The sequence below is a fragment of the Lutjanus erythropterus genome, chromosome 2, assembly GCF_056507025.1.
Source record: "Lutjanus erythropterus isolate fLutEry1 chromosome 2, fLutEry1.hap2, whole genome shotgun sequence".
NCBI classification, from domain to species: Eukaryota; Metazoa; Chordata; class Actinopteri; order Lutjaniformes; family Lutjanidae; genus Lutjanus; species Lutjanus erythropterus.
Window position 1 is genome coordinate 13,413,382 of NC_139318.1, and position 26,005 is coordinate 13,439,386.

The window sequence follows — 26,005 nt, forward strand, 5'->3', positions numbered from 1 at the left end:
CTGTCCACACTTCTCAGAATCATTAGACAGAGACTCAGCTGGCTTCAGTCCATTGACACAATGCAGGTACACCAGCACTAGTCTGGCAGAGAACTGCTAACAGCTTCTTACGCTACTGAATGCCTCTTGACACTGTGGTTTTATTACTGTCTGGAACAAGATTCTCATTCAGTGACTGCTACATAAGGCACAACACGACTAATGAATTTAACTGCAAGCTCTAATGCATAGAAAAATTCTGAAATCCTTGAATAAGATGAAATGAAAAATGCCCTTCTAACCCTTTTAGATCATATATTCAATCATATTCTACACCTATTTAACAAAAAAATAAAAAATAAAATTCCTTGTATTTATATATCAAAATCATTGAAACATTTTTTCTTTCTGTAAAACAAAATATGACATGCTTACATAAGGTAAAACCAACAAATTTCAACAAGTAATTCATGAAATCCACCTGCCAATCAATCTTCAACTTTTAGCAGTGCAGAGGTAGCATTAACAGACACTAGGCTACTGTGACAAGTCCCTCCCTGGCTGCCTTTCATGTTTTCACAGGAAACTAGTGTTGTCATGATACTGGTACTTCACATTTCAATACGCCGCCTTGAACAATATTGGTATTAAACCCATATTCCTCAAGTTGCTTTGGTTCTGGCATTCTGCTCAATCAGACAATTTCCAGGGCCTGTCATTGGCAGAGTTCCTCCGCTGCAGCTGAGGAAGGTCAAAGGTATTGGCTCACCCCCACTCTTTAGTTCAGTTTCTAGGAAGCTTGATAAATAGGACAGCAGAGCAGTCTCTTCTGTCCCCCAACAGCACTATGGCTTGGTTGGAGAAAACCTCTGGCTGACTGCCTGTCATACAGACCATGCTCAAACACAAATCTGTGATTCAACTCAGAGGAAAACAACAAGTTATTCTCATCACAAAATCTGGCCAACAGTTGTGCAGCCAATGAGAAAAAGAGTCCTTTCCACGAAATTGAAGAAAACAACAGATGTTTCAAGTGTAGAAACAATGTGATGTCATAGTTTCTCTTTTTAAAGTCTGATTGTGAACTTCTTTTTACACATAAGCCCACAAGTTAGACAGGTCAGTTAAGTGAGACAGTAACATGGTATACATAGCTGTGTCAATGTCAGATGAGCCTGGACCGAGTAAGGCAGCGGGCAGGTAAACGTCAGTTCAACCCAGGATATCCATTATAGTTGCTCTGTGTTTGGCAGGGACCTTTCGAGTTGGGTTACATCGTGTGAGCAAGTGATACCTTTCAACCTATCAGTATCATGAGCACCTAGTCAGGCCCCTAACTCTGCTGTATAGGGGCTGAAGCCTGTGTTTGGTTAATCATGTAGATAGGACCCTCGACATATTTGTATGTCAAGAACACTCAACACCCCATGGATGGTTTTACATGAAGCACTGAAACAGTGTGGACAGTTGAAGGCCTGCCAGTACAAACCAAACCTGTTGCCCCTTGCCTGTTGCAATATCATGGGACCGGGGGGGGGGGGGGGGGGGGTCTGTTTGTGTTTGTGTTTTGAATGCAGTATCAGTGGCATTTCCAACAAGTTGTAATTCATCTCTAAAAGCATTTTTGTATTGAAATGCTGGGTTGAGTTCCTTTCAGACACAGGTACCTTAGCTTTCCCATGGATTTCAAATGCACAAACAACACAACCTCTGACAAGGTCTCCACTTCTGAAACTGCACAGTACATGTTCAAGTAACAAGTACATATCTGCCCTGATGACTCAAATATAATTTATATTCTGTTTTGCCAGTGTTTATATCCAATCAAATTATATATACTTAAATGAGGAGTTTGACTTTTTGCGTTTCTCTACTCATCTTAAATGAAAGCAATGGCCTATTATCACTTCTCCATTTATAAATATCACTGATGTAAAGAGTTCTATCTGAAATCACAAAACATCAATGATTGGATCTACGTCTATTTTTGGGGGCCTCCAGTATAATGAATATCCAGGCCAAAACTCCCTCTTCCATGCACCTGTCATTGTTGTTTACAGTCCAATGAGCAAGTTGAGATATTCAGATGAAAGTGCAGCTAAGCGCTATGAACAGATATCTACATATGAGTGCAAATTAATTAAAAAGGGCTAAGATAAAAGCCAGTGGGTTCCAACATTGCATTCTGGCCGATGCAATGCATTCCCCCTTATTTGACTGTATAACTGCATGGAACAAAAGTGTGTTAAAACTTCATTGATCTTTACTCGGACTACAAATGGACTACAAACAAAAACCAGGACACATGCAATATCAAAATCCTGTCCCTTGCCTACATTGTCCATTCACATGCAAATTATAGAGATTAGTCAGTATATTTCAGGACCTGTCAATTACTGTGAGTGACAGCATGTGCCAGTGCTGTATTTTAAATTTGTGTATTTTGGGATGAAATTCAATATTGTTAAATAAATTGCCATTTTTTTGCATATAGTAAAGTTAACAGTGGATCCAATAATACACAGGGCTGCTAACAGAGCATTCGCCTTTGACAAGTTGGAGAGCCTGTGTGTAGGGCGGATCAAAGCAGGTGCCTCTTTCTAGACAACACCATCTTCTTTCAGATCGGAAAATCTCATGATATTGATCCATTTAGCGTGTGTGTATGTGTGCATGAGAGTGCCCATGGGTTTGTGTCAATACCGCATGTGAATCCTTGGCATTTTCCCCCTGTCAAAGTGTGTCATCTCATGCATCCATCACCTCACGTGAGATGACAGGATGGAGGGGCGCTGCACATATCCTTTAACACTTTGGCACATCTCTCACACCAAATATAAACACACACACCTCTCTTACCATAAATAACAGCACTGATACACCTTATCACATACTATTAAAAACTGGACACTGACATAAACACAATAGCATGCCCTCAGTGTAACGCGCCAGCTCTTTCCAGACACTCATACTAGAACGGAGTTTCATCCAAACAGCATTTGGATGCAGTTACTTCTTACCAAAAAGGGTTGACCACCACAATAATGACTATGTGTGTCTATTATGTCTTTAAAAGGATTGGACACAGCCATACTCATAAGAAAGCCAGGAATTACAGATAAAAAACAAATATAAAGGAAATATGAGAAGAAAATTGGATGAGGTAAAACTGGGTCACTGAAGGAAAAGATGAAGGAAAAATACAATTTCAATGGTGGGAGAACGATTGGAGCCTACTATAGGATAGAAGAAGGAAATGTGAGGCCATGGCATTGAAAATTGATTATCATATCAAAAGAAATGTGATCATTGGGGTGAGAAGACAAGCAACTGCTTCATCCAGGACACTTAATACTGTAAATCAACTCAGCCTGCAGAAGGCACACAGCTCCTGCTGACTGCCAGCCAGATGAATATTAATCCTTGGAAAAAGTCCACACACGTGCAAAAACATAATACAGTAATATAAGGCTCTAAGACGGAGTGCAGCTACAGCAACTTAGAGGCTTGGTGCACATTGACCTCAGATACAAGAACATACGCTTTAACTGCACAGCAAATGCAACTGAGCACGCACGCGCGCACACGCACACACACACACACACACACACACACACACACACACACACACACACACACACACACCATATCTCATGCATTTGTTGTGATTGAAACGAGAGCAGCTTGAGGCTATTAGACACAAGTGTTGCTACTGTGACACATTTCTGGATGGTTTGGCTCTGCTGTTCACTCTGCTGGCAGTGCAGGCTGCATCTGATCTGAAGTACAAGGAACATAAAACAGGGAAATAATCTGTCACCCACGAAATGCTTGTGGTGTTGCGCAGATGCAGGCTTGTTTATTTATTCCTTATTGGACCTGACTTATCTGGCAACTTAAACCAAATTCAATTTGATGGTGCGTCATTTATTTTGATCAATAATGAGATCAAGATGATTTACAATGATTATGGATTTTAGGGACATTTTTTTTTTTGCACTTTCATATTTACATAAACAGAGCACTGCTTTCACTTCCATGTTGTGCTACATTCTTGTTAGTGTACAAATCTGTGTATCAAAATAAGACTGGTTCTTATTCACACTGCATTAATTAGCAGCAAAATAGAAATAAATTTTTTCAAAAACCTTTTGCCCAAAATTACATCAACAGAACACTGCTCTCTCTTTCACACTGTGCTACAATCATACAATGATGTGCTGTACAGCATCAGTATTATGGATGTCTGAGTTGGTGCTGGACAAGAACAAGGATTCAGTGACATAAGGTTAACAACATGCAGTACTGCAGTCTGTGGTGCTTTGTCAGGTAGTTAAATAAGTTAATTATGGGTTTTTGCAGTACAAACACAAGTCATCTCATGCACTCTTTGCTTATGATTTGTATTTGGTTAAAGGCATACAATCATAGGTGCCATCCCCGGGGGTCTTTGGGTTTTATCAGATGAAATTTCAAGTGAAGCCCACAGTTTCAAGGACAGTGAATTCATACATCCATAACACTTTTTCATACATCCTTCAGCAGTTGGCTGTAACAAAAGGCAACCCCTCACTGAAGAAGGATGACAAAAGCTCCTAAAGAATCCACCCAAAGCCTGACACAAAGTGAGCGAGAACTTTATTAGAGACTTGTTTTAACGAATTTTGTTAGTTTAAAATATGAAGAATTGTAAAGTATTACTTCCATGAGGCTGTTCAGTCAAACAGCGACAGATCACAGACTGAATTTGGTATTTCATCCTTTCATGCAGCCGAAGCAAAGGTCAAGCTGCTCACAGCATGCAGAGTATTATGTTCATTATAATGTTAATTAATGCTGAAATTATGTTCTTCTGTCTAATTATTAATATCGCCACATAATAGACTAAAGCGATCATAATGTGTCATTTTTGGGAAAATATTAAGCCCTTCCCCTCAATTTATCAACATTATATACACCGATATTTTTTGCCCCCCCAGTGTTCAACTTAAGTCGACGCCTATGCATATTGTGCAACATTTTCCCAAAAAATAATGAGTAGACTCATACAAAATTAATCCGTTTCAGACATAATTTGTGACCCACTAAAAGTTCTTTCAGCTACAGCGGCTTCTAGGCGACTAATTTCCCTGTTGATTTAATGAAAAAAATTATTTAGATTAGTCGACTAGTCTAACAGTAAGAAAACACTCAGTAAACAGTTAAAATTGAGCACAATTCATTATTGATAATGTCAAACACTGTCCAAAAAATACTGTTTGCATTAAGAGCCATTTAGAAGGCGTTAATCACAGTCTACAATCACCAAATCGTACTTTACATCCCACAGAAATGCGTGCTACGATTGAGGCATACATGCTTACGAGCGTATGGCGAGCGAGGGGCTGCTGTCTGGTGGGGCCGCAGCCCCAACTAGTGGCGGGCGGCTGCATAACACCTTAGTGGTAACAGTTAACTGACATTGTGCATAAATAAAATATTGATAAATAGTTTAACCAACTAGTGTTTCCGGTACTGACTAGTGAGTATAGCAACGTTTAATTGTATGTTCGACTAATTGCACACATCCCTGGTGTGTCTCCTGTCAAGGACACTGAATGGCTGGCTCCATCTTTTTGTTGCTAGGATAGTTTGTTTTTTTTTAAGATAATTTTATGGATTTTGGATATTTTTATTGGATAGCAAGAGCAGACAGGAAAGGTGATAGGGGAGGGAATGACACACAGCAAAGGTCCACAGGTGGGAATCAAACTGGCGGCCGCTGCAGAGGACTGACAGCCTCAGTACATGGGGCACATGCTCTACCAACTGAGATACAGGAGCACCCTGTGATGAGGACAGTTTGATGGAACATCAGGGACCACGATGGAAATAAATCTTGGACTTTACTGTGTTATCCCTGACAATGTTGTATATATTCTTTGTCTAATAAAGTAAACTAAAATAACCACCATCAAGTGTGTGGTGGTGGCTGTACCTGCTTGTATTTTTTATTTCATTATTGTCTCATTATTTTGTTGTGTTCAAGATGTTGGGACCAACCCAAAAAGGTCGGTATGTGACACTCTTCTTTCTGGTGCATTTATGAACAGCCCGGATACATCCTACTGATTCTACTTTTAACATGGTTTGCACTAAATTGAAAATACTTCCAAACAATGGATGATCTGTTTCAAGAGGCGAGCTCTTCACCCTCTACAGACATTTGACTTTCTTTTTGCCTGTCTGCTGTCTGTTATATATTACTTTTCTAGTCTGGACGGCAGCCGCAGCATTGAGGAAATTTTACACAGGGTGCTGCTGCAGGGTGGCTGGCTTTTACTTTAGCAGCATTTTACATGATACACAGCAGGGTTTTCTTTGAGCAGTGCAAGCATTTTAAACGTCAATATTGCAGATGATTGGGGTGCCCCTACAGCTCAGTTGGTAGAGTGTGCGCCCCATGCACTGAGGCTGTTAGTCCTCTGCAGCGGCTGCTGGGTCAACTCCCCACCTGCGGCCCATTTGCTGTGTGTCATCCCCTCTCTCTCTCTACCCCCTTTCCTGTCATATCATCAGCTGTCCTATGAATAAAAGGCAAAAGCACCCCCACCCAAAAATAAATAAATAAATATTGCAGATGATCCTGATCATTTAACTGTGGGAAGCTAAAATCGTGATTGGGATTTAGAGCTGCAACAATTAATTGATTATTAAATTAATTATCAACCAGCTTTTCTTTTCCTTCTTAACTTTAAACTCCTCAAATATTCCCACTGCAAGAGATTAATATATTCATTATGCTTATCCAAAAAAACACATGTTTATAGGACTATTTTAATGATATTATTTCATATAATTCTATTGGAACCCAAATATGGCAGCATTAGTAGTGAAACTGTAAGTAGGTCAAGAGGAAAACCATGATTCCTATAATTACTGCGGCCACCCACTGCTATCATACTATAGGAAGAGGCATCATTTACTGGGGCCTTATGGTGGAAGCTGTATGTGTTATCTTAGCAGGGCAAAAGAGGGTGACTCTTAGAAGAGCCATAAAACTCTACTGTACCCCAGGTGAGAAACAGGAGTAAGCTTTATAGTGAGGTCTGTGATGAAATGCACCGTGTGTTTACAGACTGCGTGGGTTGGGATGTTGGCTGTTGATACAAAGCAGTGTGGGCTGCGTTGGCAGCAGTACAGCATGTTTCTGTGCCATAGGCAGCTCTGCACTGCAGTTCTTGTGCGTGCACGTGAGGAAGAGCGCACATGTCATAGGATTAGAGAAGAGCCCATCCATATCCCCCTCCGAAGACACCCCCACACTCCCTTCAGCAAAATCTACACCCCTTGCTGCACTAATGCAGCCCTCATTACAATCGCTTTGTCAAGTGAACATCCAGTCTTCAATTCTTCCCCCAAATAGCAGCATTTATCCACCGTAACAAGCATTTTATACACTCAAACTGGCTGCCAACCCAGCCATCTGACATCATGTAGACAGCATTCAATCCACTACAACTGACATAAAAAGAAGTAAATTTTCTTTATTGGACAAAACTGAATCTGTGCACTTTTTTTCCTCACAGCGCTTCCCATCACCTGCAGTCCACTGCAGTAACTCCCATTAACATCTCATCTATCACATATTTTAAAATTTAGATACCTCTCTGACTCTCCTCTGGTGACTGAGCTAAAATTCTGTACCTTGATAATGAGCAGTGCAGGTGATGAAGCAGGGTGGTAGAGAGGTCGGTGAAACTCCTGGGGTTTGGGGTGCTGGGCCTGATGATGGTTTCTGAGTGCGTGCTGATAGGAAAAGCTTGGCCTTGTTCCAATATGCTGACTGAAGAACACCTGAGGTCCACAGAGAGACAGAAACAAAGGGCAGCTAAATGATGTACAATGGAAAAATACTGCAGACTCTTCTATGCAACACTGCTGAAAGTACACACCTGCAAACAGAATGCATGCACACACCCCATTATCCTGTTGATCTCTGGATTCCAGACAGTATTTGCACAAAGTAACAAAAATACAAAAACGTGCTTTGGAGTTGTAGACAAGTTAAAATGTGAAATTATTTTATCTAGGACTGACTGCACAAAAATTTAACAGTAGAGCCGACACGTTCTGGTTGGTTGGTTGGTTGATATGTTCTTGTCTGACCAAATTCTAATTAGTTGGTGTTAATGTTAATTAAGAAGGAGAAAAGTGCCTCTTAATCCATTGTGTTTGGAGATAGGGATATGCAGACTGGATGTATTTTATTTTTGTGGAACAAGCCATTTCCTGAACATTTATTGGCTCCAAACTAATTGACACCTTGTCAAAGTATCAGCACAAATTGCTGCATCAGCTATAACAAAGTTTATTTTTAAATTATTTTTAAATGGTTCAAGATGTAAAGCTTGACAAATAAATACAATTTACCAAATGATGCCAGGTGTAGCAGCTGTAAAGAGAATTGCCTCTGTCAGATCATCTCAGCTGTGATGTAACATGTATATTATGAGACATGGACATGCTGGTGAACCTCTAACAGAAGGTCGCATAACTTTAATTTCTAAATCAGTCACAGAGTCTATCCCTCTGATGACTTCCTTGTGAAGAATTTATATCAGTCATAAAACAGGGCATACCAACTTGGTGTCCAAAACCATCTACAATGTCCAACCCCCACTTATCTCTACTCAGAGCCAGGATAATATTTGGCATCTGTATGGACTTTCCCCACTGCCTGGTGTTTAGTTACATTAGTTACAATGCAGTGGACCATATAAGGACTGGCTCATTTTTACCCCCCAGTGAGGATGTTTGAATTCACATCTGTGCAGAGGACACAGTAGCCCAAATATCTGATCTGGGCTGTCTGTACTGGCCAGTCCAAACTTTACTTATATAACACTAACATGACCTGCCCTAGTAACACCACACCTGAGACACAGTCAGGGTCAGACGGGGAGGTAGAGAAAGAGCCGACAGGGTGGAGATCGGGAAGACTGGTGGCAGACAGTAAAACACTAGTAGAGCAGTGGATTAATGGTAGAGGCAGACAGGTATATCAGTGCATAGTGCAGAGTGATTGTTCTATATAAGATTGCATGATACGTCAATCATATTTTGACATTATTTCTGAATCACACTTTTCATTTTTAATTGAAAAAGCTATTAAAATTATGATTTTTATTATGGTTGTGTCTGCTCTCAAGTAAGAGTCCAAAGAAGCCCTTGCCTATCTGAAGCTCATCACACCACTGGCCTGGCTTGGTGTGCTTGAAGGACACCCCCCTGCAAGGCTCTGTCTACCTGCAAAAGAGAGAGGAACACATGAACACCACTTCAGAGTTCTATGACAGTTCATATGTTACAAAACAAAAAGGTCAAACAGGCTAAACACACACAGACACAAACAAAACCAATCCCTAAAAATAGAACTGTTGTTTCCATGCCACTGACCTCTTCTACCCTGACAGTGTTTTCACCATGAAGGAGTTGCTTAAGTGCATTTCTCCAAAGGCCAAAACCCACTGAACTCTCAAAGAGTCAGTGACAAATTAGAATTCACTCTGCCCAAATATTTTGTGCCAAGTAGGAAGGGAACAGTATGTTCCTCAAACACAGTGCATGCACACACACACAACTAGTGTCACACAAGGTATGAAACATACACACTGAGTGCAGTCAGCCAAACAAATATAAATATAAAAAACTGATGCCTGACTAGTCAGGTGCAGGAAAATGATGGAAACAGTGAAGTGCTAATTCTCTGAATGTCCAGGTCCTGCATGTGAACCACAGCTGGAGACTTCACAGGGAGAAATTAGGTCCTGCTTTGGCAAAAATAGATAAAAGAGTGACTGTATTACCAAATGGGAGAGAAGTCTTTGTGACAGGCTGAAAATGTGGAGAGACAGTGTTGGGAGTCGACGCCAGACGGACACAGATATGGATTCTAATATGGATGCTAACAACTGCTCTGACAGTCAAGAGGTTAAATATAAACTCAGTAATCCCTCAACCAAAGGGCACTTAATGAGAGTCTGCCTGGATGGTAGGATGTGAGCTCGAGGGAGTGAGGTGGAGAGAGGAATGTAGCTGACCAAAGGCCGGGATTGTGCCACAGCGGCTACTCAGAGCAGGTCAGCCACTCATCGAATGGAACAGCTTCATGCTCAGTGCCCTCTCAATGACAAATACCATGCTCTCCGTCTCTGTCCAACTGGTTTCCCTGGCACAGGCTGGCAATTCACCTCAAAGCTGAACCTTAGAGAACCATACTTCTCCTGTCAAACTGGCCTCACAGCTACTCATCAGAAATATTAAGCCACTGAGGAGATTATCATATGCAGTCTCAGGATTAAAACTCATCACACTTTCCATGACTGAGACATGGTGACTCACTGGTAAGTCCCAGTCATGAAGGAGAAGACAGCCCTCACAGTCAACCTGTTGGATTTGGGTAAGTACCTGAATTATTCAGAAAGGTCAAAGAAGTGATGCTGGCTACTGGCCAAGACCACGCATCGATACCTGAGCCTCACATGAGGCGCCGGCACAGTGTTACTTTCTCTCCACAACACAACGCCGATGTGGTGTCGTCCTGTCCATATCCAGTGTCAAGTGTCTATTTCTCCCTGCATTTTGATCTCAGAGGGAAGCTCTTCTGGGGATATGGACTAGTCTTTAATGAAACAACCACCTACCTTAAGGCAAACAGACTGGGAGAAGTATTAGCAGGGCCCAACAATAAGTATTGCCTGCTTGCCCTGATCAAGTAAAATGCCACTTTGGGCTAGTAAATGTAGCAACTTGCCAAACTGGCCAAGTGGTAAAAAACAATTAAACACATTGTTTTGTTTTGTTTTTGTTGTTGTTGTTGTGTTTTTTTAATTGAGCTGATGATGGAAGTCACTAAGCAGTGATCCATCGTATTTCCTTCTCATCTCTGTTGAGCGCTGCATATTCCTAGAATTGATCCGACACTCACAAGAAAATGGCAGAGAATGAAGACAAACTGTATGAGCTGAAGCACAAGAAAGAATTTCAGGACTCTAGTTGGGTTGCGTTAGAGGTTGTGGGCAGAACTCCAACTATGTATTGCATTTTTGACAGCCACATCAAGTTTACCAAAAATGTTCCTGAGTTGCCATAACAAGAGTAGACAGTATCTCACTTGCACGGCAGCTAAGAGGGCTGCTGTCAACCCCTCCTCCAGAGCCAGTGGTTGTACGAAACACGAATGCTGAGGCAAGTCATGTAATCACAAAACCAATTACCATAAAGTTTGATGTTTCAAAAAATGCAAAGCCATTCACTGCGTACTCCAAGGCGATTGCAGGACTGCCCCGGATATGCAGTACCACACTAACATGGCTCACTGAAGGCAATATTTGATAATCACTAATAAATAAAATAATTTGTATAAGGACAAGTAAAACTAAGTAAAACAAAGTAGATTTCTGGTCCACTTGCCTGACATGGAAGTCAAGACAAAAATATTACCCTTGAACAATGATTAGGTAATCTAATCAAAGGGTGTTTTTATATACAGTACATCTGTATTGGTCTATGACACCCATCTTCAAAGAATGTTTCCATCACTAAGCCAGAGCTCACTGGCTGGTTAATCATCTCAGTGTGACCTAATATGCCTGCAAGTCAAGGCAGAAGTATGTGACCATGTCTCTGTGACAACTTTAAGTGTCCAGAGTAGACCTATCCATAGGGGCACTAAAAAATGCCCTTAAAAGGTAAATCAATTCAGGTCAGATACATATAGATAAAAAACATATCAAACTTATCAAAAGTACCCTGGTTGGTTTCCCAGTTAAAGCCACTAAAACCCGGTTAGTACAATGCCTGTAGATATAGCAGTGCATATGAGTGTGTGTAATAAGAGCTCTCAGATCAGAGGTTTGCGAGATTAGCAGGGGCTGAGTGATTGATTGCAAAAAGCTACTTGCCTACAGGGGGCAGAGAGTCAGATGATGCGAGCGTGCAGAATTTGTGATATCTGAATTAGAAACAGCACCACAAAGGCTAGAACTGCTGCAATGCCTATATATGTATGTGGAAGTGCCACTTCACGAAAAGCATGGTGGTTTTTCCATCACATGAAGTCTTAAAAGTCATCCAAGAGTCAGGAGAGATCTCTCCATAATACAAAGAAACACTACATTCAATGAAAAGAAGTCAAATATTCAGGTCATTGTCATTGGGTACAGAACATCTGGATGCAATATAAAGTATTTTGGTGAAATCAGGTGGACAAATCCTGCTTTTCTTCTCCTGGACTTCTTCATCATTAGGACTTCGACTGACAATTATTTTCATTCATCATTACTCTGTGTTGATTAATCGAATTAATGTCTTTGTTCCTGCCAATGTCAAAAAAGACACACTTCACATAGCTTGTTTTGTCTGACCAACAGTCAAAAACACAAATATATTCAGTTCGGAGTACAATATAGAGAGAACACCAGAACATGTAAGATCCAGAGAATATTTGGCTTTTTTTAATTTTTTTTTTTTTTATGTATAACACGGCTGCTTGGCTTTTCTTAGCAACATATCTGTCTTTATACAACTGCCATAAAACATTGTTTTGTTTGTGTCAGAGTGGGCCCGTGTGCTGTGGGAGATCATTGGAAAGAAAATGAGTTGTGCCTGTGAAATATGTGGTGCTAAAATTTATCTTCAGTGAGAAGCCAGCTTGTCATCATCCATGCACCCACCAGGCTTCAGTTTTCAATGACGCTGAAACCATCACAGCATGGGAGACGCAAGGCCAGCAAAACCAGTCAGAGCACGGTGTGGGGGAATACTCATTATAGCCTATGTTATGTAAGTCCTATCCATTATCAGGCATCCCCAAGGTTTCCAAAGCAGTCAAGTGAAGGAGGACATGAGATGCACGTTCCACCAACCGAGCCACCAGGTGAACTTTTAACTATAACCATAACTGGCTTTACTGTCTTTGGACTGCTTTTTTCATCACTACAAAATCATTACTACATTTATTATTTACCCCTCGTCCATATCTTCTATTTCTCACACTCTGCTTCTGACCTTACTCAGGCTAAAACCAGCCACCGCTGACTTAGCTTAAAAAATGTAACACCGACTAGCTAACGCTAACTTTGGTTACGTAGCTATAGTTGGTGCTGACCAGGGCCAAATGAGCCAAAACCGGTCGGTTCTTTTTCTTTGGCTAAAGTCCATGCCATTCTCGTTATTTTGCAACTCAGCTGCGTTAAAGTATCACAACAGTTTAATGTATATCAGGCTATGGGCTAAAAACTGTGAAAAAATAGTTACCTCGTAATGCGCACTTGCTTGTCGGAGTCCCCTTTCGCTGTCAAGTAAGCGTTTTCCAGTTTTGGCAGACGACTCTGATTGGCCCACCACTCCGGAAGTAGCTGTTGGATGCCATGGCAACAAGGCAACAAGGGGAGTTTCACAGCACCTGGGTCACCAGATAGGAAAAATAAGTGTATCTACTACTGCAATAACAGTACTTTTAGTGTACTGGTTAGTTGAGTAGTTCTAATTTATTATACTTTGTACTTTAGGGAAAAGATACTTTTTAAAAATACTTTTTATTTATTTACATATTTCATCCATACAGGTACTTATCTCACTATGTTGCAAACTCAAACCATTGTGCAGTTATCCATTTAATCAAGACAACGAATGTGCCAAAACATAGGCATCCTATACAGGTTCAAGATCAATATTTATAAGTGAGGAAAAAAAGTAGAAAACGTGGGGAAAGGTACTTTTTAACCTAGCAGTTATTGCATTTATCTGGCAGCTTACTAACTGCGGATTCAGATTTAACATTCAAAATCTGTGACAAAATCTTGAAATATGATGCATTTTTTTATTTAGAACTCCTCAATATTGGAGTAATCAGACCTGGACCATTTTCAATATTAAAATTCTCTTTACAGAACAGCATTCATATTATAAGTTAAATTGTAAATCCATTGCAGTACTGTTACTTTGAAATATTCATGCACTTCATCCACCGTAGCATGGAGAAATTTATACACAGAAAGCCCTGGCATATAAGTGTTGATCCCTCTTTAAAGGTAGAGTGAGTAGATGAGACTAATTTGTCCCAGCTTCTCCTAAATCAGATATCACTGTTTTTTGTGTTGGTGAAACATCCCAAGCACGGCAAAACAATGACAGAAAATAAGGAAATACAAGCAGAGGGCAGGGTCGCTCTCTCAGGGTCACTGCATGCTTCTAGAGGGTCATAAGTGATTATTGAGAGGAATTACGTCACATGAGTCAATACATTGTTTTCGTTAAATGTTGCATATTATGACTTTAATGTTTTTACATGTTTAATGCATCTACATGTTTTGTGTTGTACCACAAATTGTGTCTCAGAGGACATTCAAGTTGTCTAAGTCCAAGTCCTTTTGCACAGTGCAAAATGTTTGATTGAGGTGACAATAATGGTGATTGCATCTTCTATTAAAAAAAAAAGACATCTTTTTTTAGGTCCAATCATGTTCTTCTGACTAGTACAATGGTTTAGGATGCGAGTTACATAACAGGTCATGAACTTTGGTCTGCAGAGAGAGAGACAGTGGCGGGAGACAAGCTGCAAGGCTCCAGACAGATATCAATAGAGAAATGCTTTAGAGGGACACTCAATCCAGCCAGAAGGTTTTGCAGTTTGTGTGTGCCTGTGCCCGTGTGTGTGCTGGTGAGAGAGACGGGGGGGGGAGAGACGGGGGGGGGGGGTACCTCCTGTGTCTGAAAGTGTTTGCTTTCTGGACCCAACCCAATTTCAGTTCCTCTCCTCAATGTCAGCTTCTATTTTAATTTATCCCATTTATTTACGCCGTTGACACATTGTGGGAAAAACACAGATGCACCGCCACCCATGTGAGAGAAAACACACACACACACATGCTCAAACACACACTGACAATGAGACACACATTTGCACCAGAGAAGGAAGGAGCCGGCATGGCAAACACAACAATACTGTCACTGGAAAGTGTGAATGCGCTGCTGACACATGTTGGCATGGTGCATTAGGTAACCTCAGTCATTAACCCTTGTGACCTCTGTGAGTCAAGGGGGAAAGGCTGTGAAACGTAGACGCATAAGAACAGGACTGTGGAGGTCCGCAGACGGAGCACGTAAATCGGACCGGTGCACCTGGTAGTGTCAGTCTCCTGTAAGATGATGTCAATGATCTTCATTTGGCTTGGAACATGCAGAACAGGGGGTCAGTAAACTGCTCGTACCCTCGTGTGCTACGTGTGTGATCCTCCAGATCTGCAGTCAGTGGTATAAACAGAGAACAGGGGAAGTAAAGAGTTACTAGATGTTGAAAACAAGTGTTAAACTATGGGAAACTCAAGTAGAAAGCACTTTTTTGAGACTTCGTAGAAGGGTGGAAGTAACAAATTATAGCTATTTCAATTCCTCAGACTAAGTCTTTTTTTTTCACTTGCACAGCACTTAGGTATGTGTTACAAAACTACTCAAAATCTACTTTGTTACTTTTAAATTACAATTTTCTACAAAGGAGGTCTACAATTCAAAGTTTAAGGTGAAATTTTTAATGTGGATACAGTTGGAAACAATAAAGCCCTCAGTGCTGCTTTATTGACCAAGAAACTGTTCTCCTGCTTCAAAATCTGTTGTTGTTCCTGCGTCCAGTGCTGTCACAGTGATGTAGATGTAGCACAATATTTAGGTTCTGTCATTAGGGGTCTCCTTCTCACATTAAAACAATAACGATAGACATAGTTTGTTGACGTCATGAAATAGAGTGGGATCATGGGAGTTACTGATGACAATCTATCTGACATGACGTTCATGGACAAGGTATTGTGGGATTGGTATTATATAGTTTTATTCACATTATGTTTAGTCACACTCACAGACTTCCTTTCTCACTCTCTGGAGTATGTGATGTATCCCGTGTTTTCCTGGAGGCTATAGGAACTAAGCTAGCAATGGCTTACACTATTACCTTGGATAAATTACATAAATATTACATATTGCAGCTTTGAGGAAGAACTACAGGCTATTTCAGCTTGGATTTGGTCTCCACCTCTGTGTAGCCAGGGTGCGTGCGATATTTGTCATGTAACGCTATGTTTTGGCCAAAGCCAGGGTGCTGGTACACAGCAACTTGGGTGTGAGCTGCACACGCAGCTTTCTTTGTCAGTATAGCACACAAAGAGGAATTTATTGTTTCAGATGACTACAACAGTCAGATTTTGCCAAAAATAGCCAAATCTTTCATCCGCATTTTTGTAGCCTATCTGATGTCAAACAGGACAATAAAATCCACGACATATGGATGGCAAACAAACAAACAAACAAACAAAAAATGCAGAAACACAGAAACCCCTTTCGATTGAATGCATGCTATTGAAAAGGCATTGAACATCATCAGCTAAAACATAACTAGTACTCTGAGTAGCTGTTTGGAAGAATATATTGTACTTTTTCTTGAGTATTTTTAACACCAGAGTAATATTTTAGTAATGTAGGAGTACATCAGCTTGAGTACAGATTTTCAATACTCTTTCCACAAACAGGTAAAAAACAAAAAACAAAAAACAAAAAAACAGACTTTTCTAAATTAATTTACCAGCATAATTATTTTAGCACAGAGGAAAGTAAGGTACGACTTGATGATATTTGAATTAATTGTCTAGATTTACTTTTACACAAGCTCACAAATTTCAACTGCAACTAGAGCAACATTGTTGGGTGAAGAGGACGATGATTATAATAGTTTCTCAAGAGCAGCTTTGATTTCATGACGAAGATCAGCACCCAGGCATTTGCAAAGGTCAGCACAGTGCAGAGAATCTGAACATTAGCATCTACACAGATTACACAGAGGAACAAGCCTCCCCACTGTCCCTGGAGCCAGTTCAAGGAGCAGTGAGTGGGTTTGTTACTTTCTACTCAGTCAGTCTGAGAAGACAATGCCTCCTTTTTGTCTCAAAGGACAAAAGCGAGGTCATATTCTGTCCCCTTAGACAACCTTTCCCTTGTCCCATTTGGACAGTATGCATCATGGTGGGTTATGTCACAAGAGCTCCACAACAAGACCATCTTAGAAAAATGCTGGCATACTTATCCTCTGTAGGCCAGAGCTGGCCAGTTAAGGGACACGTTTCATTCTTTGTTATGCAACAGGTAATACATATTAAACACTATGGTTTCAACTGTCTTATTCTATACATTTTACCTTTTATGCACCACAACACCAACACAAAGAAAAGTCCCCATGTGTGAAAACATGGCAACCAACCTGTTTTTCTGATTCTGATCACGACAGAAACATGTTGAGCCAAATTAATTTGAAAGTTACATGAGACGTGTGATCTTGTATTCTTATGTCATCAACTGAGCTCATTCATCAGTGTGTTTGGGAACTTGGCGATGATCCCACTGGCTTGAGGCATCCAGCAACAGTGGATTCATGGTGACTTTTCATACTTTTGTGAGCATACTAGAGAGTGTAGAGCACCCAGTATTTAAGATCTATTTGCCCCACATCAAACAAACAGACAGGCAGAGTTAGTGATGATATTTCCCTCAGGTGCTGGTGGAGATCAAAACTGAGTTAAAGGAGAGTGAATATTAGAATTGTATTTGCCACATGGCCAGAAACAAAACTCAAAATAAATTCTAACATTGCTCTGTATCTGCTAAATGTGTACAATAAATAAATAAATAAATAAAAATGAACTGTTTGCAATCACATCCATCATAAAATCTTTATGAGATCAGAATATGTCAGTTTCTGTTAACAGGTTGTTTTACTACCTCCAAGTAGGCTAATAAAAATAGTTAACAGTACAATATGTAAGTTTTGCCACTATAAATCTTTCTCTCATTAAAACAAGCCTTTGCTGTCATTGTTAAACAAACTCAATTGCAGATGAAAAACTAATCTAATAGGACATGACTTACATGTCAATTTTGTATCCAATGTATCTCAAGTTATAGCAACTAGTGGCTAAAAGGAGACACACTGTTACCTTGACTACATGAATAAATTACAGATTTCTCTGGGTTTGACCATATGTGGAAACATTTGGAATAATGTAACTACACAACACAACAAAACATGTAACATAGGTCCGGTGTTTTTTTAAGTTCATAAATTCATAAATGTTATAACCGCTTATTTTGTCTTTAATGAAGTTGTGTACAGTACATGACTTCCTCTGTCCTTAGACCCTCGATTCAGCTGAGGCAAAAACTCTCCAAAATAAAAACCCTTTACTGGGGAAAAAAAGGAAAAAACTTGACAAAGTGCAACAGAAAAGAGATTCATCTGTAGGGGTGAACAGACATACTAATATGACTGTAAAACATGAGCGAAGAGGATGGATCCAGGAGGACGTTGAGCGGTTTTGGGTGGTACAACACTGATAGAACCTGGGTCACACAACCTCCTCATGGAGGACAGGCCACACAAACACAGAAGGCAGCACGGCATTCACAGACAGGAGAGAACAAACAAACAGAGGGAGAGAGAGACATGATAGCATGCAAACTAGGAGAAAGGGAGGGAGGAGGAGAGGCTGGAACTCCTGTGGGACGATGATCCGGATCTAAATGGTCTGGATGGGGCACAGACAGCCAAGAGAGAGAGAGGAGAGAGAGAGAGAGAGAGAGAGAGAGAGAGAGAGAGAGAGAGAGAGAGAGAGAGAGAGAGAGAGAGCTTAACAACAAAAACAATAGAAGTTATAGAGATTCAGTTTGTTGATTTGTCATTAGCAGGATAAACATAAACCATAACGACTGTGGTTGATAGATTTGCTGAGACTGACCTGCCTGGTAACAGGTAAATAAATAAATAAAAAAATTCTGAGTTTGCTAGACTGTTTAGGATAATGTCAATACACAACTCAACAAAATATGTAACCTATGGCTAGGATTTTTAGACATTATAATATAGAAATATTACAGCTTTAAATAGTTCAAACATTTAGAGATTAAAAGTTTCCCTTACAACATCCTAAGGAAATCCTTACCACAAGTTTATGCAACCGGGCACTGTATTCTGAGAGTGTAGAGCAGGGGTGGGCAGTTACTTTTTGTTGGGGGGGTGGGGTGGGGTGGAGAAATTGATCAAGCCGCTGTTGGACAGACACAGACACAAATGATATACGGTCCTAATAATGGAATGGTCAGACTTGTATAATATTGTATAATATATGTATAATATTGATGTAATGTTGTCCAGTTTTCTAGTTTTAGTCTGCAGCTTTCTCTTCAATGAAAGATATTTATATGGGTTGATGCAGAGCTCCATATGGCCTGTCAGTATGACATCAACCACTCTACTACTGAGGGCTCAACCTGTTATGTAAGTGGGACAGAAACAAGGAAAGTTTGCTGGGTAGAAGTCACTGGTGCTCCAGTTATGCAAGCCTTCAACCAATGCCAAATTGACCAGGACGTCTGTGGGAGCTGCTTGGAAGTGGAACTAGACTGAAAAGAGTTTTGATTAATTAGAGCAAAAACATCCTCTCCCCACATCCATCTGGCTGTCTGGATGGTTCTCCACCTGCGGATTTCATTCAACCACCTAATTGAATCGGTTGAGAGCTTGACTGGCATCTTCAGGCATTCTTTGTTGCTCTCCAAGAGCAGTGGGAACAAAGCCACCACCAGGAAACCACACTGCAGCAGTGGAAACACACAGTGCAAGGCACAGTCAAAAGGGACAGAGAGAGAGAGAGAGAGAGAGACAGAGAGAGGTTCTTGCATAACCAGCAGCGCAGGATATTACACAGCAACAAATTACATAGCAACAAATGAGAATGTAGAACGTCCATTAGAGAAAGGCACACAATTAGTTTGTAATTTCTGTCAACCAGGGGTGAGCTGAAGTACACAAGAGATGTACATTATAACAACCACAGTATTAACCCACTTAAACAAGCACAGAATGCAGTCTGATGCAAAATCAGCCAAACATGCAATATTATATTACTGTATTACAAAAAAAAAAAAGTTTATGTTGCTGTGGGAGGATTTTGGAGAGTGGAGATAAAATATCTCAAATCAACATGAGGAAACAAAACTTATGGGTCTTCCCCTTTAGGTAACTGCTGTATATTTAAAAACTGGAACTATGGAAACTGGAAAGATGTGGAAATTTTAAAAATGTCTAATTCTCACATCTGGACACAGAATGAAGGAGTATGATTGACAGGCCCAGACTTGTGACAGGTAAAATGAGTAGAGATTTTTTTTAATTTTTACACAAAGCAGCAAAGTAATGGGGCTAGTGCTGTTTGTGAGACTCTGCATGTACCTGCTGCTTTAATGGTCTAGTGTATAAGATTTATGGGGACTTGTTGGCAGAATATGGCAGAAATCGAATATAATATTTATCAGTATGTTTTGCTCTTAATATTTCTACAGAGGGCACTGGTCCACCATGCTGCACCACCATGTTTCTACAGTAGCCCAGAATGGACAAAACAACGGCTCTAGTTTTGCAGCCACGTTTGGAAGGTGAGGGTGAAACAAGTAAAATTTCAAGTTAAGCTTTATTTATATAGCCCAGCATCACAAATCACAATTTGCCTCAGGGGGCTTTACAATTTTAACAATACAATCTTAAGGGGTGTGTGACACCCCTTGTCCTGTAAACCCACGAAAGAGTGAGGACCTTTAAAATACTCATGTCAAAAGTGAACAAGTATAGGAACAAGGTGGACTCTGCATCTCATTTTGCAGGAAGTTCCATTATTATGGCTTGTTTTTGTCAGGCTCTGCTGTACATTTAGTCTCACTAAAATTTCTCAGTTCCCTCTTTATGGTCATTTCTCTTCCTATCATTGTTTGCTTTTTAGTTTAAGTCAGTGTGTGCGAGTCTGCAGACATTTTGTAGCCTTCTCACACACACAGTTTCTTCACAGCCCTGCAGCACATCAGAACATTTTGCACCTCTTCTATGCCCTCCTGCCAATCTCTTGCGTTGTTAGTTCCCTGAACCACTTTCTGTCGGTTCATTATCAATGCACTGCTGATTAGCACATCACCACAGAGAGCCGGTTAGCTATTCATTCAGCTTTCAATGGGAATGACGCAAATCCGTGACCTGTTCGGCGCCCCATGGCCTGGACCTGCTCTCTTGGACTGTGGCTCTCTTGCCTCTACATGCTTCGACTGGCACTTGGACAAGTTAGAACAGCTGAGAGACAGCCAGAACCTCCAAGTGTACCATAGAACATAAACCTGCTGCAGTCCTGCTGAGCCCCTGCTAGCACCATCTGACGTTCATGTGACCTTACATATGTAAGAAAAGCTGTTTTGTTGCATAATTGCTGATTTTACACCAAAGTTTGTCAGCTAGACCTGACAGAAGTCTACAGAACCAAATTATACCCATCAGTGTTTGGCTCTGTTACTCCCTCAGTATTACTGGTTAGCTGGTATTGTGTTTGGCAACTTTTTTATATCCATCACTTAACCCTGTAAAGCCCAACACACCTTTGACATTTTTTCCCATATCATTTATATATATGTTTTGTATCATATTTGATACATCTGGCATTTATGAAAGAAATAAAATGATTCATTGTTCAACAATATTATTAATTTTGAAACAAAAACCAATGTTATTCATTGCTTTTGGAAATTCCTTGTTCTGTTTAACAGCGCTTGGGAAATACTTTTAAAAATGAAATTTTCATGGGGGGCCAATAATTTTATCTTCATCTGTATATGATTGTATCTTGACCTCACCTACAATCACTATGCAATGTTTCCAATATTATTTTTTCCTCACTCTATCTACTATATCCTTGTTTATCATTATTTGCTAGAGCTATTGTCATTGACTATTCAGTTATTCATTTATATTCATTATATCAACTACTTTATTGATTATTATTAGCATGAGTTTACACAAATCAGATGCACACACATGGACAAACTCATTTCTCTTCCCTCGCTCTTTTTCTGTTGCTACTAACCACTTTGCTGCACAGGATATATTCATAGCAACATTGTATATGCAATTTAATTACATTGTTAAAATGTAACTTATTTTGAAAAGAATGTTGACTTTATCTTTGGAAGTGGTCATAGATTTTATCAAAATGGCATGTCAATAGAATTTACGGAAGGGGGAATCTGTAGTTTTCAAGGTCCTGGGGTGTTACATTTCCAACAGTTATAATCTCTACATGGTTCTTCATCTTCGTCTCGAGTGTTTTTGTGCTTTTTCAACCAAAATCGTAAATGAAATGTGTCAAGAAAGAAACCTTAGCAAGATTTTCGATTTTGAGGTTGCTTACAAGCAACTGGATTAAGGCCTGACTAATGCTTATATTGATGTTAGGTGTAAAACAACTTCTGTTATTGATATATCAGCCAATTTTCTTTATGCAGAAAATAAAGAATATAGAAAATACACATAAACACACATTCTAATCTGAATCCTTGTTTGTGGATAACACAGATTAGTTACAGCAGAAGCATTTGTCAGCAGCCTTGAATCTGTTTTGCATCCCGAAGAATTAACTTTTTATTACATGTACTCTCAAAAGTTGCCCACTTTCTGCCGAAACCCGGGATCGAACCAGGGACCTTTAGATCTTCAGTCTAACGCTCTCCCAACTGAGCTATTTCGGCGTCTACTGCTGTCTGTGCAATTTGTTGGTGCGTCCACCAGGGGTCCGCCTAGAATAACATTTTTGAATGAGGACACGTTTTGATCATTTTCCCACATTATCAATAACAAATACCAGAAATATTTCAAACTGAGTCCTAAATTAGAAGGACTAAATAACTTTATCTCTAGTAGAGCTTGTATCAAAATGTCATGTTAATAAAATGTACTCAACAAAATGTGTTTTTTGAGTTCCTGTGGCATTACATTAAAAACAGTGGTGGAAACGGTACTGAAAATCTGTACTCAAGTAGAAGTACTGTTACTGAACTATTACGCAACTACAAGTAAAACTACTGGTGTTAAAAATACTTAAGTAAGACTACAAAGTATTCTTCTCAAAACAACTCTGACAATTAGTTACATAGTGTCTTTTTAACCTTTGATGTTTAGTGGTTTGTTAATAGCCTCTTTTCAATTAATAGGGGTTTCTGTTTCTCCAAATTTTCAGTCTAACTCGTTCTCAGCTCCTGCACGTTCACTCTCACATTCACACCTATGGACAATTTAGAGTCACCAGTTAACCTATTATGCTGCATGTCTTTGGGCTGTGGGAGGAAGCCGGAGTACCCAGAGAGAACCCAAGCACACAGGCTCCAGCCCCCACGACCTGTCAAGGATAAGCGGTTATGGACAATGAATGAATGAATACTCTATCACCTTTTTGTACCCTGTGTCATTGCAATAATAATACAAAAAATATATATGCCTTTATATTCTAAAGGCACTCACTGAAGACATCCCTGTGGTTTGACGTTTTGTAAATGTGCTTGTAATGGAGTAATCAAATTTTAACCAATAATTTTGTTCAATGATAAGTCTTTTTATTAGCAGCAAATCTGTGTGTCAGTCAGGCCAAATCATTGCCACAAACAGATCTGTCATGATGATGTTGCAGTAACACAGACCACATACAAGACCTCATATAACGGCTGTTTCAGCTTGCACAGTGTATGCAGGTGCAATAATTCACACACCACACACACACACACTAATAACTGAAGTACAGTTATTAGTGTGAGTGGTGGTGTGGCTGTGGTGTTCAGTTTCCATTATGAGGCTGAAACTCGGCAAAAGTGCTGCCATCTACTGGCTGTTAAATGTACTTCTGCAAAACGTTTCATCACCTGAAAAGTAAGATAATTAATGCAGTGATGAATCAATAACCAGTGAAAACTCCTTAAGTTATAGTATATTCAGATCATGTTTAATTGAGTGGATGTTCCATATTCTTTACAGAGCCAAATATAAGAATGATTGTTGCTAAATTCACAAAAATTCACAGCAGTGTAGAATATTACCCAGGCTGTGGTTTCAACTGCATATTTTGTTTCCTTTGTATGTGGATAATTTGCTGTTATGTGAGTTAATTTTTAGGTTAGTTACAGTTGATGTAGTGCTTCATCTCAAAGTACACACTCAAATTATCTCATTATCAACCTGTGCCCTCAAAAGTTGCCCCTCTGTTGCCGAAACCCGGGATCGAACCAGGGACCTTTAGATCTTCAGTCTAACGCTCTCCCAACTGAGCTATTTCGGCCTGTGTCGAGTCTGATGTGATCATTTACAGTTGCTTTCACGAGGTGTCGGCCTAGTGTAGTGTGTTATGTATGGTAAACACTATGGACAGACTTAAAGGAAATGTTTTGATTAATTCCCCACATTATTAAAGCATTTCAAACTTTTGCCTAAATTAGACGGAGCAAATAACCTCTAATAAATGGGTTGTGGATACACTTCTTACCTATCAGACACTGACCTTCAGCTGTACATGAGCAAGTTAGAATGTTTAATTCTAATTCAAATTAACTTCATTTCAGACACATAGGTCCATAATAATACATAAAAATTAAATACTATTATTATACTGCTTTATTTTATTTTTATTTTTTTTACATCCATGTTCATTGTCATTTCCAAAAGACAACAACAATGTCATCTCCACAGCACCCTGTCATTTTCCAGCTCACACATTTTTTGAAAATATTCACAAAGTTCCAAACCATACATCAAATAACTATCCACAGTTTCTGAAAACATACTCTACTTAATGTAAAAGCACAACTGATTTATTTCAAAACAGTACCTAACCAAGCCAGTGGCATATTTCAGATTGTGGTGAATGTACATAAAGCTGTTTGATCCTTGAAACACTTAATCAATTAAATTCACAAAAGTATGATAATGGTAGAAAGATATCAACTGCCAAAACTAGTTGTGACAATAGTAATGTATATGGCATTAAATCTGTCATACTATTTTAAAATCATATTATATATAATATATATTTGGAGGTGGTGGAAATTACATTTGTTCATTAAGGGCTAGGGGAAAAAAATAAAACTCACGAAATTATTTAGCAATTGATTGAACATTTTTTTCTTTAATTTCAGAAGGCTGAAGTGTAACTATCTAAACCCGCAGAAGTGAGTAGCCTGTATTTGAACTATTTAAACTGTCAGTAGGATCGATTCGTTTCAGTGGACTATGCACGTGTTTTGCATCGCAGAGTACAATCTTATCTCATTATATTAGATTACTTGTGCCCTCAAAAGTTGCCCACCAGCTGCCGAAACCCGGGATCGAACCACGGACCTTTAGATCTTCAGTCTAACGCTCTCCCAACTGAGCTATTTCGGCCTGTTGTATCATAGTACCTTTGTGTGTGCATTCTGTGGTTGTGACCACCAGGGGTCGGCCTAACGCAGTGTATTGTAGAGGGCAGGCACTAATGACCGATCTAAAAGAAATGTTTTTGTTTTTGTTTGTTTGTTTGTTTGTTTGTTATTTCTAACTTAGAAGGAGAAAATCACTACTAATATGTGTGGAGACACTTAATGTGCATTGACAGGTACAAACTCACACACACACACCTCACCTTATCGTTTTATGTTCATTGTTGTGAGGAGGCATGTGTTTCAAATGCAGCCTCTGAGCAATACAGAGCCCAGTTAACTGCACACAAGTAAGTTAACTTAATTCTAGAACTAGATGATACAGGTGAAAAAAATGTATCACAATAAAATTATTTCAGTCAGTCAGTCAGTCAGTCAGTCAGTCAGTAATTACTTATAATTTTCAATTACTTACTTTTTACTAAAGAGCAGGAGAAAAAAAATCAGTTTCAAGTGTAACTTGCATGTTAAATTTCTTAATGAAATGTATATGTAACCTTGTGTAAAATGACAGGTTTAAAAATTAATCTAAGATTTTTTTGCACAAAAGGACAAAACAAACAGGAAACGGTGGTCTGTTTGAGCAAGGCTCTTAAAAACACTTTTTTTTTTTTTTTTTTTTTTTTTTTTTCCAAATATTGCATGCAGAAGTGGGTGGTATTGAGTCTGAGCG

General features: G+C 39.6%; 3 non-coding genes across 3 annotated transcripts; all 3 read right to left on the reverse strand.

The window, feature by feature from the left end:
• Positions 1-22,547: 22,547 nt before the first annotated feature.
• trnaf-gaa (transfer RNA phenylalanine (anticodon GAA)) lies at positions 22,548-22,620 on the reverse strand. The gene has a single exon. It is a non-coding gene; the product is annotated as a tRNA-Phe (tRNA).
• Positions 22,621-24,124: 1,504 nt separating this feature from the next.
• Positions 24,125-24,197, reverse strand: trnaf-gaa (transfer RNA phenylalanine (anticodon GAA)). The gene has a single exon. It is a non-coding gene; the product is annotated as a tRNA-Phe (tRNA).
• A 1,027-nt stretch (positions 24,198-25,224) lies between these two features.
• Positions 25,225-25,297, reverse strand: trnaf-gaa (transfer RNA phenylalanine (anticodon GAA)). The gene has a single exon. It is a non-coding gene; the product is annotated as a tRNA-Phe (tRNA).
• Between the last annotated feature and the right edge of the window lie 708 nt (positions 25,298-26,005).